Below are 17,432 nucleotides of genomic sequence, written 5' to 3'. Positions count from 1 at the left end.
CACAGCATTTCAGAAAATGAAAGACCTAATCACCAGAGAACCAGGACCAGTTCTTGCCTACTTCGACCCCAACAAAGAGCTCAGACTACAAGTGGACGCGTCAAAGTACGGACTAGGCGCAGTATTACTGCAAGAAGGAAAGCCCATTGGCTACGCTTCCAGATCTCTCTCAGACAGTGAAATCAAATCGAGAAAGAGCTATATGCAATTCTGTTTGGATGTAAGCGTTTCCACCAGTACGTCTATGGCCGACAAGTCATTGTGGAATCCGACCACAGGCCCCTCGAGTCAATCATGAGGAAACCACTAGCCGCAGCCCCACCAAGGCTACAGAGAATGAGCCTTCAGCTACAGAAGTACGACTTCACAATCATTCACCGTCCAGGCAAAGACATTCCTGTCGCAGACACGCTCTCCAGAAAGTCTCTTAGCTACCAGGACAGCAGCCTCAGTGAAGGCATGGATGTGCAGGTGCACATGGTGTACAACAGCTTACCTGTGAGTGACTCAAAACTGAAGGAGATCCGAGCAGGAACAGAGAAAGATGCACAACTCACACTGCTGAGCAAAATCATACATGAAGGATGGCCTGAGGAAAGGAGGAAATGCCCTCGGAGCATATCTGAATTCTGGAACCACAGAGACGAACTGTCACAAATCAACAGAATCGTCTTCAAAGGGGAGAAAAATCATCATTCCTACCAGTCTCAGAGAAGAGATGTTGACAAAAATTCATGCTGGACTTATGGGCATGGAAAAATGCAAACAAAGAGCACGTGAAATTATGTTTTGGCCCGGAATGTGCAAACACATTGAGGACATTGTTGGAAAATGTTCTATTTGTCTAGAACGCCACCCATCAAATGTCAAAGAGCCCATGATACCTCACCGTATCCCAGACAGGCCCTGGCAGGTCGCAGCAACGGATCTGTTCACATGGAACAACGAGGACTACATAGTGACTGTTGATTACTGCAGCAGATTTTTTGAACTGGACAAGCTTCACAGCACCACATCTGCAGCTGTGATCCACAAGCTAAAGGCAGCCTTTGCCAGGCATGGCATTGTAGAGACTTTAGTCTCCGACAATGGCCCCCAATACAAATCAAGAGTTCGAGTCGTTTGCCAAGGCATGGGATTTTACACATGTCACATCAAGCCCACATTACCCTCAAAGTAATGGCCTTGCTGAAAAAACTGTCCAGATTGTAAAAACACTCATGGACAAAGCCAAAGTGGACAAAAGAGACCCCTACATCAGTCTCCTCGAGTACCACAGCACTCCGGTTGACAACTTCAAGTCACCAGCACAGCTGTTGATGAGCCGCAGACTTCGCTCAATCCTTCCAAGCACCAACCAGCAGCTGCAGCCAGAGGTCGTCAGCTGCAAGCAAGTGCATGCAAAACATGTACAGAGACAGCAATACCAAAAGAGATACTATGACAGGTCAGCTAGACTACTGCCGCCGCTGCACAATGGAGAATCCGTCAGGATCCAGGAGCATGACTACTGGAAGCCAGCAGTCATCATCCAGCCAGCTGACACTGAGCGATCGTATCACGTCCGCACCCCAGAAGGACAGGTGTACCGCCGCAATCGCAGGCACCTCCTGAACACCAAGGAACAACACCGTCATTCCGACGAGAGGATCAGTTCAACAGAGTGTGATGAACAGAGCAATACACAAAACACATCATACTTACCTGAACCTAAACCTGAACCTGAATTGTTGACCGATTCAGGAGCATGCTCAGTTTCACACCACACAAGATCGGGACGAGAGGTCAAGCCTAGAGTTATCCTGACTTGTGAACTGTCAAAGGGTGTAGGCGGATCGCTGCCCTAAAAAAAAAACTGTACATCGTTATTGAAACGTTGAGATGTTTTCAGTGCTAGTTAAATGCTGAGTTTGCTTATATGTTTATGCTACCGAGAACATTATATAGAAGAAAGGTTTAAAAGTAATGCATAACATTTTTCTTTTAAAAGAAAGGGGATGTAACATTTGCATATTGAATTATCATTGGCCCGCAGGCATCTGTAAGGAATACCTATTATATTCACATGTGATCACATGCTGAGTTGTCATTGACCTGCAGGCATCTGTAAGGACTACTATTGTTTTGAAGACCCAGGCTAGGGGTCCTAATGCCAGCTTTTCCCCACTGATGCTGCTATGAGTAAGATCGCAGACCTTAAGCTTAATAAAAGAGTTAAACTGTAATACTCTGTTGTCCTGCAATATATTATTTTTGTACAAAGTGTGTAAAACAAGACAAATATGATCATGGTTGATCCTCTATATCAATACCATATTCCCGCTCTCTCCCCATACCACTTGATACCTTTTGCGTCTAGAAATCTATCTATTTCCTTCTTAAATATATTCAGTGACTTGGCCTCCACAGCCTTCTGTGGTAGAGAATTCCACAGGTTCACCACCCTCTGAGTGAAGAAACTTCTCCTCATCTCAGTCCTAAATGTCCTACCCCGTATCCTGAGACTGTGACCCCTCGTTCTAGACCCCCCCCAGCCAGGGGAAACATCCTCCCTGCATCCAGTCTGTCTAGCCCTGTCAGAATTTTATATGTTTCAATGTATTTATCCACTCCAGTATTGACAGTGAAGGCATAGCGAAGATCCAACAGTCAAGATACTATTTTTAATTTACCCAACCTCACACAACTCGCCAATATGTAGGCTTATTATTCTGTGGTGAATATTTCATACTACTTGTAGTGTATCCAGTGTTCATGTCCTTGCCCCATTTCTTCAACTTTGGACGAGGTGAATATTTACACACCAATCTCACGTATGAGCTGACAGTTTTATCTGAGCCAATTTGTTCCGCAGGCTCGGATGGTCTATAGTTCAGAACACTGAAGAAGGTTAGTGATGAAATAGCAGAGGAACTAGCTGTAATTTTCTAACCTCCTTTGGAAACGGGAATTGTATCAAAGGACTAAAGGGTTGCATCTGTAAAAGGGAAAGGGGATGAGTCAGACAACTTATAAACCAGTCGACCTCACATTAGTAGTTGGAAAACTGCTTGAGATCATGATAAGGGACAGTGATTGTGAGCAGTGTTAATGAGCACTTAGAAAAGTATGTGCTAATCAGGAACAGTCACCAGTTTTGTAAAGGGCAGGGCATGCTTATCTAATTTAATCAATTGTTCTGAGGAAATTATGAGAGCCTAGACAAAGGGATTGTGAGTGTTTGATAAAGTGTCACATAGGAGAGTTTAAGGCCCATGGTTTAAACAAAAGTTTAAAGTGGTCGCATGGATTGGGGGATGGCTGAAGAATGGAAACTTGGAGTAGGAGCAAACAGATGTTTCTCAGATTGGCAAGATGGAGCTACGACTGTGCCCTGGGATCTGCATCTAGGGCACCTTGTCCTCCATATGTAAATAAATGATCTGGACGTGGGCTGAGTGCAATAACATTGATGACACCAAATGAGGGGGCATGGCAAACTGAGGGAGAATGGAGGAGACTACAGGGGGACATAGAGAGGTTAGGAAAGTGAACACATATGCACTTTAACATGAATGAGTGATATTTTACATGTTTGGAACAGAGAATGGAAGTATGCAAATAATAAAATTCTCAATGGAGTGAAAATGCATCAAGATCCAGGTTAAAAAAATCTTTAGAAGTACAATATTGGGCATGTAAAAGAGCAAATGGAATTCACATTTTATATATAAGGGCATTGAATACAAAAGCAAGGAAAATGAGTCTGTACAAGAGACTGGTAAGATTATAGAAAGGATATCATGAGAATGGTGCAGTGAAGACTCACTGGGAGATGGCCCCCCGCGCAAAGTACAGTAAATTCTTGTTTAAATGGCAATTAATCATCCAGAATACTTTAATAACCAGCAAAATAGATGACCGGTAATCTTGCTGAATCCATCCAGCACTCGTTTTACCCAGTCCGAGTCTCCCGCGGTGGCTGAGTTAAGTCAGTGGCTTTTATTTTTGTTTGTGTTAAAAATTGCCTTGGTAGGTATACCTCTCTGTTATCCAGAATTTTCCATCAACCGGCACCACCCCGGTCCCATGGGTGCCGGATAAGAAAGAGTTTACTGTAATTGGCAGTGTCGACTCAGACATTGGTCGCAGCTAGATAACCAGTACGGTGGGAAAAATCAACATTTGCACTTGAGAAACCCCTTGCTTCCTCCTCCTCTTCTTCTCCCGCTCTCTCCTGAACCGTGCTGGCAGCGGTCAGAGGAGAGGTCGTTCACTTTTCCTCTCGGCCAGTGTTTAGGATGTACATTGTGGGGAGGGGCCGCAAAAACAAAAGATAATTAACTGCGCCCGCAAACAATGGTTTAGCAAGTGAAGAAATTGTTCCAGTAACCGGTATGAACGGTATTTTTTTTCCCATTTGCGCAGTTCTGCTGTACACCAAGTTTTTGAAGTAACTTTTTTTTGGTGGAGAAACCTATTTTGAGTTTCAGCACCTTTATGAGGGTAATTGGAAAAAAAAAATCATCCTGCAGGTTGTTTATTGTTACAAGTCAGGGTCATAGTCACAGGAAGCATTTAATTTTATTGGCCTCTGATGTCAGACGTCTGTGGATTTCCAACAGCGTTTTGTAGCATACCAGTTCATGGTTGTTAAAATAGTAGACAGCCGCTCTGGCAGCCCATTACTGTCTCAGCTATAGGCTCCATGGAAGCAGTGAGACGGTGGGAGTCGACTCGTAACAGCTGCAGCTCACTGCTGCCTTTCCAGTTTCAGCTGCTCTCTTCCCCATAAGATTGGTAGCAGTTTATTCACTGACTTCAATTACTCTCCGCAAGTGCGCCCATACAGCAATGTTTAACTTTTACAAGTTGAAGCAGCTTAGATTATCGTTTTCCTTTTGCTGTGTGAGGGAAAAAAAAACATTTGGTCCATAATTGAATCGTAGAATGATACAGCACAGAAGGAGGCCATTCGGCCCATTGTGCCTGTGCCGGCTCTTTTAAAGAGCGATCCAGTGAGTCCCGCTCCCCTGCCCTTTAAGTGTCAGCTGTGGCTCAGTGGGTAGTGCACTCGCCTCTGAGTCCGAAGGTCGTGGGTTCAAGTCCCACTCCAGGGACTTGAGCACATAAAGCTAGGCTGACACTCCAGTGCAGTGCTAAGAGAGTGCTGCGCTGTCGGAGGTGTCGTCTTTTGGATGAGACGTTAAACCGAGGCCCCGTCTGCGCTCTCGGGGACGTAAAAGATCCCATGGCACTATTTCGAAGAAGAGCAGGGGAGTTATCCCCGGTGTCCTGGCCAATATTTATCCCTCAACCAACATAACAAAAACAGACTATCTGGTCATTACCACGTTGCTGTTTGTGGTAGCTTGCTGTGTGCAAATTGACTGCCACGTTACAACAGTGACTCCACTTCAAAAGTACTTCATTGGCTGTAAAGCGCTTTGAGACGTCCTGTGATCGTGAAAGGCGCTATAGAAATGCAAGTCTTTTTTTCTTTTTTTTCCCCCATAACCCTGCATATGTTTCCAGTTCCCCTTTGAAAGTTATGATTGAATCTGCTTCCACCACCCTTTCAGGCAGTGCATTCCAGATCATTATAACCTGCTGTGTAAAAAAAACAACTTCTCATCTTGCCTCGGAAATTTTAATTTCCTCGTTCATCCAAATGAATAACTGAAGTTTCATAAAAGTATGCACAAGCTGATGGGAAAGATAAGTCCCAGTAAGCCAAGGAAGTCTTTATGGCCCTTTTTATTGGAATAGATGGATGTTTCATTCACAAGATAAGTTGAGAGAAAGTAGGCTGCTTTGTCTGCAAGTTTGGTCACATCTTTCCAGAATATCAACACTACAATCTTCCCATTACAGAATCTGGCTACCTCTTAAATGAATCAAGTGTCCTGGCCTCAACCAACCCTTCATGGCAACCTGTTCCAGCAGTTGATCACGCTCTATGCAAAGAACTACTTCCTGACATCTATGTTAAACTTGTTCTTCACAGCGCTGACCCTGTGCTCTCTTGTACCGGTGAACCTGAAAGGATTGTTCTCGGTTTACTTTCTCTGTTGTATCAAGTGCCCCGCGCTCTTCCCCATTGCTCTGATTCTTCCTCTGTGTCCAATATTGCCTTAAACAATACAATGGTCTCTGTCACTCCCTGTGGCAAAGCTTCAACAATCCTCTCTGTAAAAATAATACTCCTAACCCCTCTCTCACTTTCTTAGTAACAGTTTACATTGAGTATTCTATCAAAACACTTCATAATTTTAAAAACCTTTATTAAATCTCCTCTTGGCCTTCTCTACTGTAGGTTGCAACACTTCAAGTGAATATCCAAGTACTTTTTAAATGTGATTAGGGTTTCTGCCTCTACCACCCTTTCAGGCAGTGAGTTCCAGACCCCCACCACCCTCTGGGTGAAAAAAATTCTCCTCAAATCCCCTCTAATCCTTCTACCAATTACTTTAAATCTATGCCCCCTGGTTTTTTGTTTATTCATTCCGGGATGTGGGCGTCGCTGGCAAGGCCAGCATTTATTGCCCATCCCTAATTGCCCTGGAGAAGGTGGTGGTGAGCCGCCACCTTGAACCGCTGCAGTCCTTGTGGTGAAGGTACTCCCACAGTGGGTTTGGGAGGTGCTGCTGAAGAAGCCTTGGCGAGTTGCTGCAGTGCATCTTGTAGATGGTACACACTGCAGCCACGGTACGCCGGTGGTGGAGGGAGTGAATGTTTAAGATGGTGGATGGGGTGCCAATCAAGTGGGCTGCTTTGTCCTGCATGGTGTCGTGCTTCTTGAGTGTTGTGGAGCTGCACTCATCTAGGCAAGTGGAGAGTATTCCATCACACTCCTGACTTGTGCCTTATAGATGGTGGAAAGGCTTTGGGGAGTCAGGAGGTGAGATACTCGCTGCAGAATATCCAGTCTCTGACCCACTCTTGTTGCCACAGTATTTGTGGCTGGCCCAGTTAAGGTTCTGGTCAATGGTGATCCCCCCAGGATGTTGATGGTGGAGGATTTGGCTATGGTAATGCCGTTGAATGTCATGGGGATGTGGTTATACTCTCGCTTGTTGGAGATAGTCATTGCCTGGCACTTGTGTGGCGCGAATGTAACTAGTCACTTATCAGCCCAAGCCTAAATGCCAGGTCTTGCTGCATGCGGGCATGGACTGCTTCATTTTCTGAGGAGTTGCGAATGGAACTGAACACTGGCAATAATCAGCAAACATCCCTACTTCTGATCTTATGATGGAGGGAAGGTCATTGATGAAGCAGCTGAAGATGGTTGGGCCGAGGACACTGCCTGAGGAACTCCTGCAGTGATGTCCTGGGGCTGAGATGATTGACCTCCAACAACCACAACTATCTTCCTTTGTGCTAGGTATGATTCCAGCCAATGGAGAGTTTCCCCCCCGATTCCTATTGACTTCAGTTTTACTAGGGCTCCTTGATGCCACACTCGGTCAAATGCTGCCTTGATGTCAAGGGCAGTCACTCTCCCCTCAGCTCTGTAATTCAGCTCTTTTGTCCATGTTTGGACCAAGGCTGTAATGAGATCTGGAGCCAAGTGGTCCTGGCGGAATCCAAACTGAGCATCGGTGAGCAGGTTATTGGTGAGTTAGTGCCGCTTGATTGCACTGTCGACGACACCTTCCATCACTTTGCTGATGATTCAGAGTAGACTGATGGGACGGTAATTCTTGAGGATTTGTCCTGCTTTTTGAGGACAGGACATACCTGGGCAGTTTTCCGTATTGTCGGATAGATGCCAGTGTTGTAGCTGTACTGGAACAGCTTGGCTAGAGGCGCGGCTAGTTCTGGAGCACAAGTCTTCAGCTCGACAACCGGGATGTTGTTAGGATCCATAGCCTTTGCTATATCCAGTGCGCTCAGCCGTTTCTTGATATCACGTGGAGTGAATCGAATTGGCTGAAGACTGGCTTCTGTGATGGTGGGAACCTCAGGAGGAGGCTGATATGGATCATCCACTCGGCACTTCTGGCTGAAGATGGTTGCAAACGCTTCACCTTTGTCTTTTGCACTCGCATGCTGGGCTCCGCCATCATGGAGCCTCCTCCTCCCGTTAGTTGTTCAATGGTCCACCACCATTCATGATTGGATGTGGCAGGACTGCAGAGCTTTGATCTGATCCGTTGATTATGGGCTCGCTTAGCCCTTTCTATAGCATGCTGCTTCCGTTGTTTAGCATGCATGTAGTCCTGTGTTGCAGCTTCCCCAGGTTGGCACCCCATTTTTAGGTATGCCTGGTGCTGCTCCTGGCATGCTCTTCTACACTCCTCATTGAACCAGGGTTGGTTCCCTGGCTTGCTGGTAATGGTAGAGTGATGGATATCCGGGCCATGAGGTTACAGATTGTGGTGGAATACAATTCTGCTACTGCTGATGGCCCACAGCGCCTCATGGATGCCCAGTTTTGAGCTGCTAGATCTGTTCTGAATCTATCCCATTTAGCACGGTGGTAATGCCTCACAACACGATGGAGGGTGTCCTCAGTGTGAAGGCGGGACTTTGTCTCCGCAATGACTGTGCGGTGGTCACTGCTACCAATGTTGTCATGGACAGATGCATCTGCGACAGGTAGATTGGTGAGGACGGGGTCAAGTATGTTTTTCCCTCGTATTGATCCTCTCACCACCTACCGCAGGCCCAGTCTGGTAATTATGTCCTTCAGGACTCAGCCAGCTCGGTCAGTAGTGGTGCTACCAAACCACTCTTGGTGTTGGACATTGAAGTCTCCCACCCAGAGTACATTCGGTGCCCTTGCTAACCTCAGTGCTTCTTCCAAGTGGTGTTCAACATGGAGAAGTACTGATTCATCAGCTGAGGGAGGGCGGTAGGTGGTAATCAGCAGGAAGTTTCCTTGCCCATGCTTGACCTGAAGCCATGAGACCTCATGGGGGCCGGAGTCAATGTTGAGGACTCCCAGGGCTACTCCTTCCTGACTGTATACCACTGTGCCGTCACCTTTGGTGAGTCTGTCCTGCCGGAGGTTCAGGATATACCCAGGGATGGTGATGGAGGAGTTTGGGACATTGGCTGAAAGGTATGATTCTGTGAGTATGACTATGTCAGGCTGTTGCTTGACTAGTCTGGGGGCCAGCTCTCCCAATTTTGGCACAAGTTCCCAAATGTTGGTGAGGAGGAATTTGCAGGGTTGACTGGGCTGGGTGCCGTTGTCGTGTCCGAAGCCGGTGCTGAGGTCGATGCCAGGTGGTCCATCCGGTTTTATTCTTAATATTGTTTCTCGTAGCGGTTTCTTACAAACTGAGTGGCTTGCTGGGCCATTTCAGAGGGCAGTTAAGAGTCAACCACATTGCTGTGGGTCTGGAGTCACATATAGGCCAGACTGGGTAAGGACGGCAGATTTCCTTCCCTAAAGGGCATTAGTGAACCAGATGGGTTTTTACGACAATCCGATAGTTTCATGGTCACCATTACTTGATACTAGCTTTTTATTCCAGATTTATTTAATTAACTGAATTTAAATTCCCCAGTTGGTTATTGACCTCTCTGCTAAGGGAAATAGGTCCTTCCTATCCACTTTATCTAGGCCCCTCATAATTTTATACACCTCAATCAAGTCTCCCCTCAGCCTGCTCTGTTCCAAAGAAAACAACCCCAACCTATTCAATCTTTCCTCATAGCTAAAATTCTTCAGTCCTGGCAACATAGAAATATAGAAGGTAGGAGCAGGAGTAGGCCATTCGGCCCCTCGAGCCTGTTCCGCCATTTAATGAGATCATGGCTGATCATCCAAATTCAGTATCCTGTCCCTGCCTTCTCCCCATATCCCTTGATCCCTTTAGCCTTAAGAAATATATCTAACTCCTTCTTGAATATATTTAATGAATTGGCCTCAACTGCCTTGTGTGGTAGAGAATTCCACAGGTTCACCACTCTCTGGGTGAAGAAATTCCTCCTCCTTTCAGTCCTAAATGGCTTACCCCTTATCCTTAGACTGTGACCCCTGGTTCTGGACTCCCCCGCCATCGGGAACATCCTTCCTCCATCTAGTCTGTCTAGTCCTGTTAGAATTTTATAAGTTTTAATGAGATCCCTTCTCATTCTTCTAAACTCCAGCGAGTATAAGCCCAATCGACCCAATCTCTCCTCATACGTCATTCCTGCCATCCCAGGTATCAGTCTGGTGAATCTTCGCTGCACTCCCTCCATGGCAAGAACATCCTTCCTCAGATAAGGTGACCAAAACTGCACACAATACTCAAGGTGTGGTCTCACCAAGACCCTGTACAACTGCAGTAAATCGCCTCTGAACCCTCTCTAGTGCAGTCACAACTTTCCTGTAACGTGGTGACCAGAACTGCACACAGTACTCTAGCTATGGCCTAACTAGTGTTTTATACAGTTCAAGCATAACCTCCCTGCTCTTATATTCTATGCCACGGCTAATAAAGGAGAAAGTATCCTGTATGCCTTCTTAACCACCTTATCTACCTGTCGTGCTATCTTCAGGGATCTGTGGACATGCACACCAAGGTCCCTCAGTTCCTCTACACTTCTCAGTGTCCTACCATTTATTGTGTATTCCCTTGCCTTGTTAGCCCTCCCCAAACGCATTACCTCACACCTTTACGGATTGAATTCCATTTGCTAGTTTTCTTCCCACTTGACCAGTCCATTGCTATCTTCCTGTAGTCTACAGCTTTCATCCTCACTATCAACCACACGGCCAATTTTTGTATCAGCTGCAAACTTCTTAATCATGCCCCTATATTGAAGTCTAAATCGTTGATGTATACCACAAAAGCAAGGGACCTAGTACTGAGCCCTGCGGAACCCCACTGGAAACAGCCTTCCAGTCACGAAAACACCCGTCGACCATTACCCTTTGTTTCTTGCCACTGAGCCAATTTTGGATCCACTTTCCCTTGGATCCCATGGGCTTTTACTTTTCTGACCAGTCTGCCACGTGGGACCTTGTCAAAAGCTTTGCCAAAATCCATGTAGAACAATCCACTAAGAACAAAAGTGGACTCCGAATTAACCCCTGATGTACATTTTTCTTTAATCTGAAGAACACTCACTTTCTTTTACGTTTCCTGCCCATAATCAACTTTCTATCCATGCTGATGTTTCATCTTGCACCAAACTCCTCAATTTTAATCACAATCCTTTTGTGAGACACTTTATCAACCACCATCTGACAATCCATATCTACTGCATCTATTGCATTTCCTTTATCTATTCAATTGGTTACTTCTTCAAAAACTTGTCAAACATCACTTGCCTTTAACAGATTTGTGCTGGCTGTTCTTGATTAACCCATGCACTCCTCAATGCTTATTAATTTAGTCTCAAATTGTGGATTCTAAGGGTTTGCCCATGCTGTTGGTATACTGTCTGGTCTATAGTTCTTTTTACCCAGCTTATCCTTCTGTCCCTTTTTGAATAGGGGTATTAACTTGGCTATTCTCCAGTCCCCGGAGACAATTTGCATATTAAGGATTGAAAAATTGTGGCCCGAGCCTCTGTTATCTCCTGTCTGACCTTTTACAACAATCTTGTGTGCGTGCCATCAGGACCTAGTGACTTGTCCACCTTGAGTTCTGCTAATTGTTTCAGAACCAATTCCTTTACCACAGTGAGCTCTATCAATTGCTCCACATTGTCCAAAGATGTGCGAGTTAGGTTGATTGGCTATGATAAATTGACCCTTAGTGTTAGGGGGATTAAATACGTGGGGTTACGGGGATAGGGTGAGATATGTGTCGGTGCAGGCTCGATGGGCCGAAATGGCCTCTATCTGCACTGTGGGGTTTCTGTGATTCTGTGATTCTCCTCTGGTGCAACTAGGCTCTCTCTCACTTCCACCATCACTTGTAAAAAGCAATGCGAAATATTTATTCACTATCTCCGCCATATCCTCACCCTCCAACATTCGACTCCCTCCTTCATCCCTGAGTGGGCCTACCCTCTCTTTAACTATTTTACTTTTCATATGCACACAAAAGCCCTTACTATTTATCTTTATATATTGTCTCCTAGCTTTTTTCCACATTCCCTGCTAATCTCTCTCTTCACCTCCCTACTTCACTTTCTATATTAGGCTTGATTACCTGTTGTACTTGTTCTGTTTATTTATCCACAAGCTCTTGTATTTAATTGCACCCCTTTTCACTTTATAGGAATATCATAGGCTTAGGTAGCAGTGGGGAAATTAAAAACCAGAGCGTGTCAGGAAGGGGCAGAAGGTATGGAGTAAAAGGTAAAGTAATAAAAAGGGCAAAAGCAGGAACTAAGTGTCACAAAACATATTTGAAAGTTCTCTATCTGAATGCACGTAGCATTCGTAACAAAATAGACGAGTTAATGGCACAAATAACTACATATGGGTATGATCTTGTGGCCATTACAGAAACATGGCTGCAGGGTGACCATGCCTGGGAATTAAACATACCAGGTTATTTAACGATCAGGAAGGACAGGCAGGAAGGAAGGGGAGGTGGGGTGGCTATGTTAATAAAGGAAGGAATCACTGTAATACAGAGAAATGATATTGGGTCAAAAGATCAGGACAATGAAACAGTTTGGGTGGAGGTAAGGAATAATAAGGGGAAAAAACCACTAGTGGGCGTAGTCTGTAGGCCTCCGAACTGTGGCAACTCTGTTGGACGGAGTATCAATCAGGAAATAGTTGAGGCTTGTAATAAGGGAACATCTATAATTATGGGGGATTTTAACTATCATATTAATTGGACAAATCAAATTGGGCAGGGCTGCCTTGAGGATGAGTTCATTGAGTGTATTAGGGATGGGTTTCTTGAGCAGTATGTAACTGAACCGACCAGGGGGCAGGCAACCTTAGATCTGGTCCTGTGTAACGAGACAGGATTAATTAAAAATGTCCGAGTCAAGGATCCCCTTGGAATGAGTGACCATAACATGGTTGAATTCCATATTCAATTAGAGGGTGAGAAGGTTGGATCTCAAACAAGCGTGCTAAGCTTGAATAAAGGAGACTATGAAGGTATGAGAGCGGAATTGAGTAGAGTGGATTGGGAAAATAGATTAAAGGGTAAGACGATACATGATCAGTGGTGTACATTTAAGGAGTTATTTTACAACTTCCAAAAAATATATATTCCACTGAGAAGAAAAGGGTGTAAAAGAAAAGACAGCCATCCGTGGCTAAGTAAAGAAATTAAGGATAGTATTCGACTAAAAACAAGGGCATATAAAGTAGCCAAATCTAGTGGGAGGATAGAGGATTGGGAAAACTTTAAAAGACAGCAAAAAATAACAAAAAGATTGATTAAGAAAGGGAAGATAGATTATGAAAGTAAATTAGCAAAAAATATAAAAACAGATAGTAAGAGTTTTTATAGTTATATAAAAAGAAAAAGGGTGGCTAAAGTAAATGTTGGTCCCTTAGAGGATGAGACCGGGAAATTAATGGTGGGAAATATGGAGATGGCAAAAACACTGAATGAATATTTTGTATCAGTCTTTACAGTAGAGGACACTAAGAATATCCCAACACTGGACAAACAGGGGGCTATAGGGGAGGAGGAGCTAAACACGATTAAAATCACTAAGGAAGTGGTACTCGGTAAAATAATGGGACTCAAGGCAGATAAATCACCTGGACCTGATGGCTTACATCCTAGGGTCTTGAGGGAAGTGGCGGTAGGGATTGTGGATGCATTGGTAATAATTTTCCAAAACTCCCTGGACTTGGCAATGGTCCCGGCAGACTGGAAAACGGCTAATGTAACACCCTTATTTAAAAAGGGCAGTAGACAGAAGGCTGGAAACTATAGACCGGTTAGCCTAACATCTGCAGTAGGTAAAATTTTGGAGTCCATTATTAAGGAGACAGTAACAGGACATTTGGATAATCATAATTTAATAGGACAAAATCAGCATGGTTTTATGAAGGGGAAGTCATGTTTGACAAATTTGCTGGAGTTCTTTGAGGAAGTAACGTATAGGGTGGATAAAGGGGAACCAGTGGACGTAGTGTATTTAGACTTCCAAAAGGCATTTGACAAGGTGCCACACAAGATTATTGCTTAAGATAAAAAAATCACGGGATTGGGGGTAATATTCTGGCATGGATAGAGGATTGGCTATCTAACAGAAGGCAGAGAGTTGGGATAAATGGTTCATTCTCAGACTGGCAATCAGTAACTAGTGGTGTTCCGCAGGGGTCAGTGCTGGGTCCCCAACTCTTTACAATCTATATTAACGATTTGGAGGAGGGGACCGAGTGTAACATATCAAAGTTTGCAGATGATACTAAGATGGGGGGGAAAGTAGTGAGTGAGGAGGACATAAAAAACCTTCAAGGGGACATAGACAGGCTAAGTAAGTGGGCAGAGACTTGGCAGATGGAATACAATACTGGAAAGTGTGAGGTTATGCACTTTGGCAGGAAAAATCGTAGAGCAAGTTATTATCTTAATGGCAAGAAACTGGAAAGTACTGAAGTACAAAGGGATCTGGGGGTCCTGGTGCACGAAACTCAAAAGGTTAGTATGCAGGTGCAGCAAGTGATTAAGAAGGCCAATGGAATGTTGGCTTTCATTGCTGGGGGATAGAATATAAAAATAGGGAGGTATTGCTTCAGTTGTACAAGGTATTGGTGAGACCGCACCTGGAATACTGCGTACAGTTTTGGTGTCCATACTTAAGAAAGGACATACTTGCGCTCGAGTCAGTACAAAGAAGGTTCACTCGGTTAATCCCGGGGATGAGGGGATGGACATATGAGGAGAGGTTGAGTAGATTGGGACTCTACTCATTGGAGTTCAGAAGAATGAGAGGCGATCTTATTGAAACATATAAGATTGTGAAGGGGTTGGATCGGGTGGATGCGGGGAAGATGTTCCCGATGATGGGTGAAACTAGAACTAGGGGGCATAGTCTTAGAATAAGGGGCTGCTCTTTCAAAACTGAGATGAGGAGGAACTACTTCACTCAGAGGGTGGTAGGTCCATGGAATATGCTGCCCCAAAAAGCTGTAGAAGCTACATCATTACATAAATTTAAAGCAGAAATAGACAGTTTCCTAGAAGTAAAGGGAATTAAGGGTTACGGGGAGCGGGCAGGAATTTGGACATGAGTCTAGGTTCGGATCGGTGATGGCCCTGTGGGTAGCGGAGCGGGCCCAGTGGCCGTGTAGCCTGATCCTGCTCCTATTTTGTGTGTCTAATTCTGTTAGATTCAGGAGATGGTTCTGTGATAGTGGATTGGCGGTTAGGATCAGATCAGCCATGATCTTATTGAATGGCGGAGCAGGCTCGAGGGGCCGATTGGCCTACTCCTGCTCCTATTTCTTATGTTCTTATCTTTATTGTGTACTCTATCCATCATTATTTCCCGCTGCTGATCTGTTGACCCGCTAACTAACTTTTCTGCCCACTTAATTTGGGCCGCCTCCCTGATTACCCTGCTAACATTGCTTTTTCCAAGTCCGGCACTCTTATCTGTGAACACTTTCTTTGCGGCCAATTGGACTGGTGAAATGTATGAACAACCAGAAGCTGCTGCAGGTGTTGATTATTTTAAGAGAGCCCTTTTGCCAAAATTGTGGCGCAAGCAATCAAGTTATCCACTGCCTGATACGTGAAATAATCCAGCCATAATTTGCACTTAATCACTCTTTAAATGCCTGATGATGAAGATCACGTGAGGCTATTGGAAATCTTTTGTTATGGCTGACGTAAGAAAACTCACTAAGCACTTGGTTGAGTATAAAACAAGGCTTTAATCAACTGTTTCACAACCATGAGATTCTAGTTACGTCACTAGTTCCTAGTTACAAAAACGTCCTGGGCAAGCTGGGCCCACGCCCGAGTATTTATACTCCTTGGACGGCGCCATCAGCTGGCCGCCCGGTGTTAGTTCATGAGTCATTTCTTCATGAATGATAAGATTCATGACAATGGCTACTTTTTCTTTTTAAATTAAACACTTGCTGATCTCCCCCTGGTGTTGCTCGTGCAAAATCTGGGTCACGGTTGCGATGGCTAGCCGCTAAGACGGAGCTGCGTTTAATCTGTTTCTGAACCTTGTTAAGGTCACTGCGCAGTTCGTGCATGCGGGTCTAATTCGGCACATCCCGAGGCTAATTATTCGGGGGAGTTTCTGTAGAGTGGCAGCTGCTTATAAGTCTCTGGCTTCTGTCCTTGGGGAGAGGGCAAGTTATCAGTGTCAAAGCAGGAAATTACTGTCTATCTTTCCCTTTAAAAAAAATAAATAAATAAATAAATAAACAAAATACTTTTGACACTTTTTAAAAGATGGAATGTGATAGATTTTCTTCATGTACAGGAAACTCTCTTTTAACCGGCACCTAAATGCCCGGAAATCTCTCTTAACCGGAAAAATTCAGGAGTAGGTTCAGGTAATTTTACTATATATTAGTGGCCGTGTAACCGGGACTCCTGCACCTGTGGCCGTGCAGCAGGGACTCCTGCACCTGTGGCCGTGTAACCAGGGTTCCTGCACCTGTGGCCGTGTAACCGGGGTTCCTGCACCTGTGGCCGTGTAACAGGGTCTCCTGGATCTGTGGCCGTGTAACAGGGTCTCCTGGATCTGTGGCCGTGTAACAGGGTCTCCTGGATCTGTGGCCGTGTAACCGAGGTTCCTGCACCTGTGGCCGTGTAACAGGGTCTCCTGCACCTGTGGCCGTGTAACCGAGGTTCCTGCACCTGTGGCCGTGTAACAGGGACTCTTGCACCTGTGGCCGTGTAACCAGGGTTCCTGCACCTGTGGCCGTGTAACAGGGTCTCCTGCACCTGTGGCCGTGTAACCGAGGTTCCTGCACCTGTGGCCGTGTAACAGGGACTCCTGCACCTGTGGCCGTGTAACAGGGTCTCCTGCACCTGTGGCCGTGCAACAGGGTCTCCTGCACCTGTGGCCGTGTAACAGGGACTCCTGCACCTGTGGCCGTGTAACAGGGACTCCTGCACCTGTGGCCGTGTAACAGGGACTCCTGCACCTGTGGCCGTGTAACAGGGACTCTTGCACCTGTGGCCGTGTAACAGGGTCTCCTGCACCTGTGGCCGTGTAACAGGGTCTCCTGGATCTGTGGCCGTGTAACAGGGACTCCTGCACCTGTGGCCGTGTAGCAGGGACTCCTGCACCTGTGGCCGTGTAACAGGGACTCCTGCACCTGTGGCCGTGCAACAGGGACTCCTGCACCTGTGGCCGTGTAACAGGGACTCTTGCACCTGTGGCCGTGCAACAGGGACTCCTGCACCTGTGGCCGTGTAACCGGGGCTCCTGCACCTGTGGCCGTGTAACAGGGACTCCTGCACCTGTGGCCGTGTAACAGGGACTCTTGCACCTGTGGCCGTGCAACAGGGACTCCTGCACCTGTGGCCGTGTAACCGGGGCTCCTGCACCTGTGGCCGTGTAACCGGGGTTCCTGCACCTGTGGCCGTGTAACAGGGACTCCT

General features: G+C 45.7%; 1 protein-coding gene across 1 annotated transcript in view; it reads left to right on the top strand.

The window, feature by feature from the left end:
* ttc27 (tetratricopeptide repeat domain 27) overlaps positions 1–17,432 on the top strand; it is a 237,478-nt gene that overhangs the window by 122,281 nt on the left and 97,765 nt on the right. The gene's annotated exons all lie outside the window — the stretch shown is intronic.

Source organism: Somniosus microcephalus, chromosome 3, assembly GCF_052327205.1.
Source record: "Somniosus microcephalus isolate GS21.2 chromosome 3, FLI_Smic_1.0, whole genome shotgun sequence".
In the NCBI taxonomy this organism is placed as follows: domain Eukaryota; kingdom Metazoa; phylum Chordata; class Chondrichthyes; order Squaliformes; family Somniosidae; genus Somniosus; species Somniosus microcephalus.
The sequence above is the reverse complement of the archived record's forward strand: the minus strand, read 5'-3'. Positions and strand labels throughout refer to the sequence as shown.